Source organism: Pseudopodoces humilis, chromosome 1 (assembly GCF_049639895.1).
Source record: "Pseudopodoces humilis isolate 2021_Gansu_Grassland_sample_001 chromosome 1, ASM4963989v1, whole genome shotgun sequence".
Taxonomy (NCBI): domain Eukaryota; kingdom Metazoa; phylum Chordata; class Aves; order Passeriformes; family Paridae; genus Pseudopodoces; species Pseudopodoces humilis.
Window position 1 is genome coordinate 12,126,348 of NC_142200.1, and position 14,991 is coordinate 12,141,338.

Consider the following 14,991-nt stretch of genomic DNA (forward strand, 5'->3'; position numbering starts at 1 on the left):
ATTTCTATAATATCTCTCTGTTTAATCTGTGGCACTTTCCCCATGTGGCAAGGAGTTTCACTTTTTTTCAGAGTGCCCACGCCAAGCTATGTGTACATCTCCACCTGGGTGCCAAATCAGACTCCTTGGAGCAGCTCTGCTCTGTAACTGAGTCATAGCAGACAGTAATGCTGCAATGGGGAGGATGTCCTTTCACTCAAGTAGCTGTCACTGTCTAACTCACACCTACGACCAAACTGGAAGTCTGTGAGGTCAGACTGAGACATCTGAGATGAAATAGCTAAACTGCCTGTGACACTAGAGGCAGGAAGCACAGCTAGAATGAACCATCACTATGATATTTTCTTTGTTTCTGTGACCTGCAAGCCTTTACCTATTAATTAAAGTACTTTTCAAACCATTTTTCCATACCCCCTTTTTGCAATCAGGCAGACTTTTCCCTTCCCCTTCAAGGGGGAAGCTCCCTACCCCAATTAGTAAAGTGGCTTCCAGGTAATAACACAAAATAGTTACATCCGTTTCAGAAGTATCTCATGTGAAGCAGCAACTCAAAATGGGAAAATCAATCCTTTTTGCTGAACTGTGGGTCAATTTTGAAATGCATTCTCACCAATATTAAAACAAAATTATGATAGGGAGAGAGCGAACAACCTACCACAGCATGAGACAGTCTCACATACATAAAACCCTACCAAAACCCTTCTGAAAGGCACACAGTGCTAAATCCTCCAGCACAGCTACAGGACACAAAAGTCACCTCCATGCTGAAGGAGGCTGTTTCCAGATGAGAGTGGTCTGGCAACTCTCCTGGAGTGAGCAAGTATCTGGCTGTGCAGCAATTTGGACAGCTTATCTCCCTGTGTGCCTGGCAGTTGGAGATGCAAGACATGCTTCATTAAGAAGGATCACTAGATAGGGATGGGCTTGTTTTTTAAAACACAAAGTAAGCAACATTCCTGTTACTTTAAAGTATCCATTTTCTTTGGAAGTTTAGCAGAGGCCTGGTAACAATTACCATATTTTAATGATAATCAAGAAAGAGAATATATAAGTCACAGCAAGATTTTATTGTGGTTCTGAAAACACAGTTTTGGTGCATGACTTGTATCTCCAATGTTCTCCAATGCCTGATTTTCAAAGGTCCAAATGTGCAGTGCTTTCAGAAAATGAGATGCATTTACAGCTTGCATCAAAAACCAGGAGGCATTCAAATGCATAAATTTTAAAATCTTGGCATTGTGTGGGCTATTTGTGCCTGTTTATCCAATTAACTCCTGATGATGTGTTCACCTACCAAATGGACTGTCAGAACCTGCCCCTGTGGCCCTGCCACTGTCCTCTTGCCAATCCAGAGAGTTCAAGTATCATACATCAACTTCTTCTCACCACAAAAAAAAACCCAAACAAACAAACAAAACCTTTGCTAAACTTATTTATGTTTTTTCTCCAAAAAGTTTGATCAAGTTGATCTACAAGACCTAATGAGATACCTTACAAATCAAACTCTGATTGTCTCATCCTAATCATGTGTGAGTTTGTTCCTTTCTTTTCCATTTTGTACTATTTATCATTCCCTGCAGGCATAGGAAGTTTTCCCAGCTTTCTCCTGAGCATGCTGGTGTAAAGTTGAGCTTACCAAGGTCCTACAGGCTCCAGTTGTTTCTCAAATCTTGTATCAATTCTGAATTACTTTCTGCATGTTGAAGCAATTTTCAGCTCTTATGCAGATAAAAAGTTGGCATCAGCTGCCCATCCCTTCCAGTGCCATCCTCATCTATTGCTGGCACCAATTTAATGCCTGAGTGTCTCAGCTGAGACACTGATCTGAGCCTTGGACAAGCAATGACCAGGCAGGAGGAACCTCTCCTCAAGCAATTGCCAGCTAAATGTAAGACCAGGATAATAAATAGATACAAATAATCAGAAAGGAAGGGTGAGACAACAGTGATAAGAGAGAAAGGCAGAAGATCCATGATCTTAGCAATGTAGCAGCTTTCATACAGGGACTGATGAGTTTAATTTGCAGGAGTTAACAGGAACTCTTCCTGAGACTAGAAGGAAGCTTGGGGGGAAAATGCTGAAGGTTCTACTTGAAATTTCACAAATAAAAGATGGGCTGTTCAGAGTAGGAAATGGATCTTCCTACAGTGAGCAACAGATGATAAACCAGTTAAAAATAATGAAGGTCCTTGAAAGCACAGATATCAGAGTGGTGGATGAGTTAGAGAAGGTTGGTTTAGAAAGATTCAGAGAAACAGCAATGCTAACTATTCACAACCACTTCAGCTGTCAGTTAATTTCTACAATTTTTCATTTATTTATCTCACACTTGCTGTTCACAATCAGTGCTGTCCTCAGTCTGCCCACACTTGTCTTCTGTCCCCAGCTTCACTCCTGTGCCTCCAGTGTTCTCCATTTTTATAACTTGTTTTGAGCCCTTGAGCATGTGGTATCAGGACTGCTCTTCCCTTCCCTGGCCACAGCTCGTTTCAGTTTCCCCTTTGCACTCCATAGGATTATCACAATCTTTTTCTAACAAAGAAGTCAAACCAGATAAACGAAACTGATATCTTTCCACAGTGCTCAAGTACATTTGCCCACTGGTAGAACAGACTGACCTCTCTGCAAGTGTGTGATATAATATGGAAATTTCCAACTTCAATTAATAGAAAATAATGATTATTATCAGAAAATCTAAGTAAAAGTTTAACATTTTCGAAGTTCATAAGAAACAACCACAAACTTTTTTTTTCACTTTTCATTATGAGGAACTCAAATCCTTTTGGCTGAAATGGGAAGATGTTGAGATGATTACTTTGAGGACCAGGTGGCAGCAGTCAGAGAGGCAAGATGTATGGGTGGAGGTCACAGACTGGTATTAAGCCAGGAAGTACAGGTGCAAAAGAGCAGACAAGCTTTCATTGCTCTCAGGTCTGAAGTGAGAAGGATGATTTCCCATTTCAATAAGAGGTTAATAATAACTGCTCTGGTCTTGACCATTTGAGAAAAATAGGGGGACAAACATTTGTGGGCAAAGGTGGGTAAGGAATTTTCAAGCAAAGTGAATAAGAATTTTGAACAATGTACGACAAATACATAAGCATTAACGAGACCAGGGGTATTAGCTAATTAAAGAAAAACAAAACAAAAACAACACAAACACAGAACACCAAATTATGTCATTATGTGTTTTAATTTTCTCCAGAAAGAGATTGAAGAGAAAGATTGTGGTGAGGGAAGGTTACCAAAGCAAATCTTTACTATTTTAAGAAAGTGGGGGAAACTAATATCCCTGTGTCCATTAGAACTCTCTCATATCCCAGATTTGTCAGGTGTATTTAATTCCTGACAATTAAAATAAATGTATCTCAGAGCAAGGTTAAGAGAGGAAAGATTGATAAATATTTGTTTTTGCAGGACTTTTTCATTGTTTTACAAGAATTTTACATATTTTATAAAAATAGTCTTTGAAAACCATGTTATGGAAGACTAAATAGTATTTGTATCCAACAACTAAGGCATCCAAATTCTTTCTGAGCATAGGTCTGGATTTATCACTATATCCACTTTGGAAAACTAGTCTGGGTGGGTAGCTGACCCCTGCCATTTTATGGCTCACTGGCTCTTTGACAGCGACTTCTGGGTGGCTGTACGTTATGACACAAATATTTCTTCAGTAACCATTTACCTGCTCCCTTGTGCATTCCCCTTCCCTAATATCTCCCTGGCTCCACATGAAGGACTGGAAAGTCAGCCTGTGTGAGTTTGTAAAATCATGGGGCAAAGGGAAGTGACTGACTAACAAAAAATCCCAAACAACTTCTAATTCAGCTCTTTCTGTAAGGGTCACTTATATTAAGTTTGTTTCTGGAACTTCTTTGAAAGAAAAGAAAGCCCCAGCATGCTCATGTTGCCTATCTCATCTTTCTTCCTGGATTTTGCACACAAATACAATGTTGAGTGGAAAAAAGTGCATTAGAACCTTTAATTCTTATCAGATTTTCAGTGCAAACTAAAAAGCAATTTGTCATTTTCAGTGGCTTTGCTCTGTTTAATCAGAATCAGATGAAACATTTGTTGAGAGATTTCTTCAGAAATGTGAAATATATTCACTTACAATTTGTGAAAAAAATTCTGAATTTCAAAAATTAAGGAAGCCAAGAAGGTTCATTTATTACTTTATTCATTGTTTCCTGTAAAAGCTGATCTAGAATTTCTCAAGAATAAATTGCATATAAATTATGTTATTAATTTGGGATATTATCCCTTTTTGCAACTGTAGGAGCTGCTTTGACACATCAAAAAGAAGGGATCCTGGCCTCAACAGGTGTCTCTGAATTGCTGATAGGTGAGATTTACTGCTTCTGAAAGCCGTGCAGTGGTCCTAAACATGACATTTGATTTAGCATTTTTCACCAAACTAATTCAGATAATGCTACATTATGGAAAAGAAACTGAGCAACATCTGCTTTAAAAGGCTTTGTGCACTGCTTTGCTAAAGAAAACTCATAACAGACACAGGCCCCCAACCCACAGCCATCTCCCTCAAGATGGTTTCCCAGATTCATGTGCTGCACCAGTGATTTCAGTTGGACTTTGCACAGCTTTAGCATCTCTAGGAAGATGCATTTGCAGAAAAAGGGTTAATTTTAAAACCTCTGACAATCTGCCATTTTTGTGTACTCTTTACCTTCCCCCCAACATCTGCTTTCTGCTATTGTGTTTGCAGAACTAATAATTTATACTGTCACCAAATTACGTCTGAAAAGGAGTAGGTCTCTTATTTTTTCTTTCTGCATTTCTTTCATAAAATACAATTCCTTAATCAAGACAAGGGGGAGATTCACAGCTATTATCCCACATCCAGTGTTACAGACAATGTGGCCACTGGTCTGTGGGCTAGTCCATTGGGAGAGGTTGTTTTTTTCAATGAAAATGTGCTCATAACAGGTCCATATGGGAGGAAAGTCAGATCTAGGTGAATCATCTTTTTTCCCTGGGAAAACTTTCAACTGAAGAAATCCTGATCAGGCCTCAAACTGCAGCCATAATGTCATATTGGAAAAAGGTTTTAGGTAATTTGGTTCTTATCTCTTTGTCTCACTCTCTCAGATTGATCAAAAACATGCAGCTCAGACCAGAAAAGCCCTTCCAGTAAAAAATGCTGTCAATATCAAGATTGTTTTAACATTATGTATCTTACTTCTTAGACAAACAGCAATAAAATCTTTTTTTTTTTTTTTTTAGTCATGTTTTAACTAGAACATTTTTTTCCTCTAAGGAGTGGAAAGGTACATTTTCACGTGGCCAAGTCAATAAATCAGCAAAGTTGCCATATTGGTTATTGTTCTTACAACAAAGAAATTACATGATATCAAACACACACAGTTGTGCCAGCACACTCTCATTTTAGGATACAAGTTTCTTGGGCTTTCATCCAACCAAAAATCCAGAAAGAAAATGAAAATGCATGTCTTGGACACTTTATGGTTAATTCTGAAGAGGCCTAGAAATACTAACTTAATAAACAGCCTGTGTAAGGAATACATGCTATTAAAATATACTTGTCACTGCCCAGTTCTAATGATGAATGAATAACACTTCGGTGATATATGAGGTGATGGCAAAAGGGAATGATAAGAAGGATACCATAGCTAAAGGATTAAATTAAGTTGTTTGAGGAGGGCTACACCACACAAAGAGTCTCCCTAGGTTCCCTGGCTGCAGAGGAGAGCAGCTATCATCATCCATACCTACTTCTCCAGGCTCTGCTCCCATGCAGACCCTCTCACATGTCTAGGATCACTTCCAAAGGCCATCCTAATTTTTCAAACATCTGAGTATGGTCTTTATTTTGTATAAAGCTCACCAACATGTTTTGAGATTTAATTTCACTTGTTAATTATATGTGCCACTATAAGTTGACAAAATCCACTATTTTTTCTGAACAATTTATGAGTCTTTGGGGAACATGATTTAATTTCAGGCGGATAGGTAAAAGTTTTGCCCATCATCATCCTTGTTTTGGAAAAAAAAGAAATTATCTGGAAAAAACACCATAATAATATGTGTTCTGGCAGAATCATACATGATCATAATATCAAAGCCATTAAAACTATTTATTATTTCATCAATGAATATACAAAATACTTAGTTACAGTGGATGGTACACCTCCAATGATTCTAAGAGGAGGAACATTTTCTTTTTATGCAAGGCTGGCTTTGATTCTCCTCAAGTTCCTTCCTTTATGTCATAAATATCAGAAAGACTAGGTCTAAACTTGTTGGGACTCAGAAATTACTAGACAATATCCCCAAACATTTCTTGGCAAATGTTTCCAGTAGAGGTGTAGAAAGTATAATAAGAAGGTGATTGATTTTCTATATTTAAAAATAAAAAGAGTCAGAATTTCTGATGATGATGATGCCATATTAAGCCACCCATGAGGCTGGGTCCTTGTTTTCCCCTCCTTTACCCCTTTGCTCTGTCCCTTGAAACCCTCACATTCTGAGTACTGGTCCCACTGCCTCTGGGCCTGGGCTGGGCTTTGAATTAATGAAATGTTCTGGGTAAAATGATTGTGGGTTTTTTTTTATTAAGTCTGAATAATTTAAATGAAATTATTTCCACTACCTGCTTTGTTCCAACAGTAGATAACAAGGGGGTGGGGCTGGAGGGGTGGGATTCAGGGCATGGGGACAGGGAGCCAGCATGTGGTTTTGCCTCTGGCTGCACAATTTCAGCACACCTTCATGCAGCACCTCTGATCACCAGATCTTCAGGGAAAATACTTCAGTTTTTTTTCATTAACAACATAAAATATGTAATCTCAAGTAAATGAAGGAACTTGAAGCATACTGGATCCTTAAATACAAATTTCTTAGTTTGATGCTAAATCACAGAACTTGTGACTGCAAGCCACTCTTGCAGATATCAGATATCATTTCTGTGTTTCTGGCTGGCCCAAAGAAAAATCTTGTCTTGAGGAGACAAAGGCCCCAAATGGTCCACAAAGACCAGAAATGATTTGCCTGTCTTTCTTACTTCATGCAGCACATTCTTCTCTGTGAACAAGATTTGGCACTATCATTACATCCAACTCAAGTGATACAAATGTACAGTAAATATTCTGAAGTCTAAGGATTTGGAGCCACTGTAAAATAACCGCCATTAAAACTCACAAAGAACACAAATATTGCTCCCTAAGAAATAATACTACTACTGTATCTATGAAACCAGAAACTCCATTTCTTACCTTGTTACTGCAAAGCCAGAGGGATCTTTTCGTCCTCTAAACTCAAAAAAAAAAAAGCAAAAAAAAAAAGCAGCCCCCCAAAAAACCCAAACAAACAAAAAACTGATCAACCAACAGAAAAAAACAACAAAAAAAAAAAGAAAACCAAAACTCCAAATATTATGAATAAGAAAAAAAGCTGTGGGGACATGAATGAGAGGAAGAAGGTTCAATGAACAGCTAAACAGGAGGGTGGCTTGATTACATCGTCCTGGGTAATATGACAGTGCTGGTACAGCTAATGAGCCACCTGGATTATTAAGACCCAGCTGTCAACATGAAGGGATCCACCTCAAGGCACATAACAGACTATATTTTTTTCAGTTTGTACAATTGTTCAACCTAATTCCCATCCTCTTGCAAAGAATTTTTTTTTTTTTTTAAAAACTTTGAAAAAGTGTTTTTCCCTTCACTTTCTGTTTGTTGGATCACAGAGGCAACCTTGCTGTACAGTCCATCACCACTGGATTAGGAAAACATTTTGCTTTAGAAAAAGGCATAAATGGTTTACACTGCAGCACACCAAGAGATGGGTTAAAGGTGTATTTGATTTTTTGTGGCTTTGATTTATATACATCACATATGCACAAGCCCTGGTTGTTGAAAGCTAAATGTGTGTATGTGTGTGTATGTTTCAATAAAACAGATTTAACATAGAAAAAAATATGCATGCACAAATGAAACATAAGTTGTCCATCTTTTTCAGTAATCTATGTTAAACATTGAACACTACCATCTGTTCTGGAGGGAGAAAAAGGAGTTCTTCACAGAAATAACTTGTCCTAGAAGAAAATCACCTGCTGACCCACTATTCATTAGAGGCTGATTTGTGCACAAAAGCCTGAGAGTTTCTAACCTTTCCAAAAGTCTTGGATGTGTTGGTTTTATAAACAGTTCTCATGAAAAAAAAATAACAAGTCAGATTTGTTCATATGGTTTACCCTAGTAGTGAGCCTATTTGCTGAGATTATATTGCTAAAGTGGTCTGAACAAATCATATATTGTGATTTCTAGTTCAAATTGTTGAAAAGACAGCTTGTTTGCTTGGACCAACCCCCATCAGGATGGTCAGTGACTCCATCTCTACCAGACAATAAAACTACCAAACAACCTCTGGAAATGGGAAATCAGTGGTCTCTACTCACAGGCTGTTTGGGTGGTACATGGCACTCTCAATTGGGTTCAATTCTCATAAAATTCCCAGGCGCTGCTTAGAGATTAGTGCAGACCAAGAACATTTCCTTTTGGTGGAGGCAGTATGGACCCCTTGTGTCCAATATTTGCCTGGTGGTCACTAACTGGTCCTGGGCATCTATAATTAACCACTGCAAATACTGTCATATTAGGCTCATTCTGTGTTTGCCTGTGTCTTTAGCTATTGTTTTCCAGGTTACAGAGTTCAAGCACTTTGCAGCAAGGACTTTGTCTCCTTTGATCATGCATCACACCAGGATTCTAGCTCATAGCTCTATCCCCTTCTGCAACCCAAATAATATATAATTCTAAAAATAATTCAGGATAATGCTTCAGACAAGGGTATAGTAAAGAACATAGGACAGAGTTAACAAAAGGCAAAGAAAGCAAACACCTGCCTTATTCAAAGTGGCAACCATTTATTTACTTACCTTTGTTATCTGTGGACATTAATGTTGTTCACAAAACAAGCAACTAAAAGAATGTGAAAATACATTTTTTAGCTATTGCTAGTGTTAAAAGTTATGTGCAGCTGCTGTCATGTAAGACACTTGATGCAGTCATGAAGAAGTTCCTCCTTACATCGTGTGTTAGTGCTGACTGCCATGAAATTTCTTATCATAATTTTCCTTTTTCTTCCTGACATTTCTGAAAACAAACAATTGTAATCACTTCTAGAAGTGTTCATGCAAAGCAACAAGGGATTCCAGCAGCAACACAGATACATCTGGACAATTTGGTAACCTTCCAAGCTTTGATTTAACTATTAAATTGTTGACTATATTTCCTTCCAGTCCATGTGGAAATCTTCAATCTGGAGCTTTGGAGGGCTGGTGTTGACATTTTTTTGATGCATTCAGGGCACTCCCAAACACTGCAGATGTTCTGATGCTCCAGTCGAAGTTCTGACATTAATGAAAATGTAGAAATACTACAAACAATCTGATTTTAAAACTCAGAGATAGGACCAATTCATTTGGGAAGTGCTTCTTTACTTAAGGCAAAAATATTACACCCCAGAAGTAATTTGGCATGAAAAAGTGTCTTGAAGCATACTACAGTGTGTCTGAGAAAACACAACAGTTTTTGAAAGTTTACTGGGGAATAACTGAACCATTTTGCCTCAGGGATAAAATGCATTGGCTAGGTCAACACATGACGAGAGCTCCTTATGTCATACATTATGTCAGCGAGGTCCCTCTGCTTCAAGCATGAAACCCATTATCTTCAGTAGAGAGGAAGGAAAACTTTTCCATGGGATTTGAATTAATGAAAACAAATACAGTGTTGGGGCTTTTTAATTCAGCTGAAACCCTACTCCTAATTAACTTATTATGCTAATTCAATGTTTTTCATGGTGTGTAAATCAAGCAACTTTGTCTTTTTGTCTAACTCTAAAATCTAGCTTGGAGAGTTTCCTTTTCCTCTTTAAATCAACCTTAGCTGGTTACAATCCAGAACAGTGCCTTTGGGAACAGTTGGTCAAAAATAAAGAGAAAAAAACCTCTGAAGAGAAATTTCAGGCTGTATTTTTAGCCATTTTGTGCATGAACACTTTCATTGACTTCAGCAGTATTTGCCTACCTGTATCTGGCTCACAATATTTAAGCCTCTAAGACTGGGCTTCCCAGCACTACCTGTGAACATAACTTCCATGGCAGAGACTGCTCCAGGCTTTCACTTTGGTGTTGTGTCCAGGATCTAAAAAACCTTCTCTGCTGTTCGTGGACTTCTAGAGCAATGAGTCTGGGCTTTCCTGAAAGTCATCCTAACCTCAGGCACAAGTTATAGATCTGAAGGAGGGATTACTAAGTGTCATTGTATGCAATAATTCCAATTATAATAATAATTCCATTTATAAAAGAGGTATCAGCTCCCTGTGTTTTGATTGTGTTCTGAAGTTTTAATGAATATTTCTAGGCATCAAAGATAAAAGGTATAGAAATTCCTTTAAAAGGTATGTGTATCCTACATCTGATCAAATTTGTAAACTCCAAGATCTACTGCTCTGGAAGACTTCAACAGAATTACTCCATGAAGGACAGATGACTGTGCCAGATAAAGAGAACAGAGATTTTTGGCCTCCATTTCAAGCACAAAGATACCTCAGAAGGACCACAACATGGAAAACACCCCAATATCCTCATGAGACTCCACAGAAAAGTATTCAAGGGACCATTATTATCTCACATCAGTCACATATGAAGTGACTTATTCAAATTTTGTCAAAGATTTTAGACTGCTACATAACTTCTGAGTAAGTTGCATAATTTTGAATGAGACTTGACACCCTGATAGGCTGGGAAAAAAAAAAAGTATAATTGCTGATATTATGGATATTCAGCAGTTTTTAACTTTTTTTCCAGTGCACAAATTTTGTGAATGTAGTTTCAAAAAATATATTAAAGGGAAAATTATTTTTTTAAAAATTGTGGACAATCAATACCTATCCTGATCTTTTTCCCCATCATCTCTTAACTTCTAGTTTTCTGTGAAAATTAGGAAAACTGAGATGTGGTTGTCTGTCTTGGAAAAATACTGTGGTTACTTTTTCATTTTCCGCAACAGCATGAGTTATAGATATAGTCAAGTACAGCAGATTTCCTTGGCTATATCTCAGATATGCTTCTTCTTGTACTGAGCTGGAAATTAGTATTTAAGGTGCTGAATTTTCCTCACTGTCACTAGTAAAGGGCTATTGAAAAAAGTTGGGTTTGCTTCTATCTGTTGACTGCACTTGCTGGTTATGTTGGCCTGCTGTCCTTGTCAGCCCAATGGCTGTGCTGCTGAGGAAGTGAAGTTCATTTGCTTCATAACAAGCATAATAACATTCTCAAAGGGTATATTTTGAAAGAAAACAAGCCATTGTGAGATCAGAGTCAAACAAGTGGGCTGTTTGGAGCAAGTACTTGCTTTTTTGGTCATAATGCATATGCCAACATCTAAACTGGAAAACACATGTGAGCCCCAACAATGGGAGGACAAACAGCTGCCTCGCTCTGCCCTGCAGGCAAAAAAAAAAAAACAGCACAGGAAGTTTAATTTTGAGTTTTCATCCACTTATTGGAAAATGCAGCAAAACAAGCTGAATTACAAATTATATACTTTGGCTGAAGTTTTCACATCTGCCTAAGAGATTTGGTTATTAAGCTCCTAAGCTTTAACATGGACAATCGTACAACATCTTTGCACAATTTTGGAAATCTCAGTCAGATTTCCAAATCTGAAAGATAAATACACAAAACTCACAGATATTAAAAGACCATCTTTTTCTACCATATCCTGAGAATCTCATGTGCTGATTAAGAGATCATCCTTTCCCCCTTTTTCCTCTCCTCTGTGTTCTCCATGATTAACATAGTTGCTCAGTTCATCAGAGCCTTTTTCTCACACTTCATGGAGATCAGGGTAATATCCTACCTTGTTTCACAGAAGCAGAAACTTATACAGTTTGAATTATCCCAGGAGGTCTGCTGAATACTTCTTGGAGCTAGGAACAAACTGTCCATGTTCCTGGTAAAATTAGCAGATAAAAGGATGAGCCTGGATCTGGCTGAGCTGCAGGAATTGACAGTGTGGACCTCCCAGATGCAAAAAGTACCTTTGGCTACCTTAAGCATGAGTTAGTTTAGTGTGAGGATTCTGCATCAGAAAGGTTGTAAAACCAGGTGTGTGGTCTGTGAGACACAGAGGATTCTTTAAAGTGCTCTGCCTAACAATGTGTTTTTAAGGAGCTGCTGTAAATGTTCCCACAGCCCCATGAGGGTTTGTGCCACCCACACCAATCCTAGAGTTGCCATGGCCATGGTGGTTCAGTTACCTGAATTTGTGGGATGAAAGCTGACTTGGGTAGAAGTAGCCACGCCTTTCTTCACAGTGCAGATGGCTGTTGGTGAAGAAAGAGATTTTGAGAGACCTAACTCACTGGTTTGATGTTCTGGGTCAGGCTATAAGAAAGGAAAAACTGGCCTTTCTCCACATCAGAAATGGGTAAGAGCTGGCTCTACCTCTACTGACACAAGGCTGTCTCCAGCCTCTTGCCCCTGGGTATCTTAGTAAGGCCTTGGCCAGTGTCCACTTGTTTCCTTCTTGCCTGAGCTCTTGCATTGCTCCTTGTGAAGCCAACCCAAAAGGGTGGAGGGCTGGGACAGACTTAGGTCATTTCCCTGCAGGGCTCACAAGATGGTAGAGGCACATGGCCAAGGTCCATCATTTTACATGGACCTTCTCTTTGCCAGGGTTCACCCTTAATGGAACCATGGCATTTGGAATGGGCTTGCTCACCCTGCCTCAAGGCCAGCCTGCCCTTCCATGTGGAGTCAGTGGCAAGTCCTGCAGCTGAAGCATGTCCAGAGTACCCAGAACCATGAGACCAAGCACACCTGGATGTTTAGAGACAAATTTGTGCCCAGAGACTGTCCAGCAGCTTCCAGAGGGCTGTCAATAAATCAGCCAAGAGGACTGAAGGCGTACTGGGACAATCCACACTATAGTCCCTGCTACTTTGGGTGACAAAACATGAAATTAAAGGCAAAACAGGAGGACAGATAGGGTAAGGAGGCTAAGTCTGTTTTTCCATGAAATCCTTCCTTAAAAACCAAAAAACTCACTTACAGAACACTGTGTCAGGAAACCTGTAGGCTGTCTTCCCTGTTGTATATATCTTGCAGCTGAGACCAACTCCACGTTTTGCAGCCGCTCTTATTTCAGCAGGTCAAGTACTCTGGACTTGCTGTAGCATATGGATCCACAAGGAAAAGCTCATTTACAATTTTTTTGTACTTCCCTGTAAGGTTCATATAATTACCAGAGAATGTTGTTTTAGACAGAGAACATGGCACTACTCTTCTCCAAAACAGCCATACCTCTAGGAGACATACTTAAGAAGGCATACAAGACCACATTGAAACCATTGAAAACATAGTCTTAAAAGTAAGAAAAGCGCAACCTTAAATGCCAGGGGAAGATTTATATAAGATATTAGAGTTGTGGCTTTCTTCAGGAACTTGTTTTTGGATCTACTCAAAGGTTACTTTTTTCACAGTTTTATAAGATTTTTTTTCACTTGAAGCATTGGATGAGCAGTGGTGATACCCCTGACAAAAGGGTAGAGTGCCAAAATAGTGCTGCCATGTGTTTCTTTTTGTTCTGCCTTGGTAAAACATATATAGACCTGTTTATGAATGCTAACAGATTTAAGGACCTGACTGAAGCCCAATTTTGTTGACTAAGCTTGACTGCAGAGTGTCAGTTGCGGGGTTTTATTCTTCCCAATAGGTTGATATTGACATGGTTTGACAAAGAAGCTACTGTAAGAAAAACATTGCATGCAGTCTTTTTTTGTTTTGTTCAGTCTTTTTCTATGTTGTGTCCTGAGAGTTTGTTTCTCTCATTTTTATTCCCTTTTGCTCCTAGAAAAGAAAATGGTGATCTTCTGTTCTCAGCAATGTTTTTCTTGTTTGTGTTTCAAGTCTTGTGGAGTCTTGAGACATCCCTGGAGACAGAGTACCAGCTGGGGTAAATCAGTAGCAGGAACACTACAGAGAGTTCCCTTTGAGATGTGTCATTGTTGGGTGTTCTCCCTTGGTTTGGGTCAAAGTGGTCACCAAATGGTGTGTAAGAACACATTTACCCTTAGTATTCATTACCTTCCTTGGCAGTGGCAAGGTAGATCTGAAGTGCTGCTTTCACACCAGTGCATGGCTATGAACATATTTTACATGTTTTTACCCTCTCTCTGTTTTTGGCAGCCACAGAAGAGAGTATTCCAGACCCACTAGAGTTCTGAATTTATGGTAACAGATAAACAGCTTTAAAGTAATGCTTTTGTGTATGTTCTAAGAGTTATTCATGTTTGACTAGACTCCTGTGGTGAAATGTGTTATGTGCAGTTACCAATACTATATTTTTATTCTGAGGCAAATTATTAGAAATGGTTTTTGCACTGACATGCAAACATTTCATTCAGACAACTGCTAAGTATGTTTGAGAATCCTATTATATGTATGCATGTGGACACCCCACATGGAAGAACAGAAACCACTAATATTTTCCAAAGTTGAAAGATATATTTTAATTCTCAAAGAATTAAATGTGAAACATGAAACATTTCCTGGATTATTTTGTAGCTTTGATCAAGATGAAAACAAAACTAAAATTCTGGTCAAGTAGATGAATACCTTCATTTAATATGAAGCCATAACCAAAGCCCAGGTGAAGGCAACATAGATTCAATCTTTCTTTCAGTTTCAAGCTACTTAGAACATTGAATGACACAGGCTGGGAGGGTCCTAAAGATCATCTGGTTCCAATTCCCCTGCCATGGGCAGGGACTCCTTCCACTAGACCAGACTGATCAAAGCTCCATTCAACCTGGCCTTGGACATTTCCAGGGATGGGGCAGCCACAGCTTCTCTGGGCCACCAGTGCCAGTGCCTCACCACCCTCACAGCAAAGATTTCTTTCCTAATATCTAAACTAAACCCATTCTCAGTTTGAAACC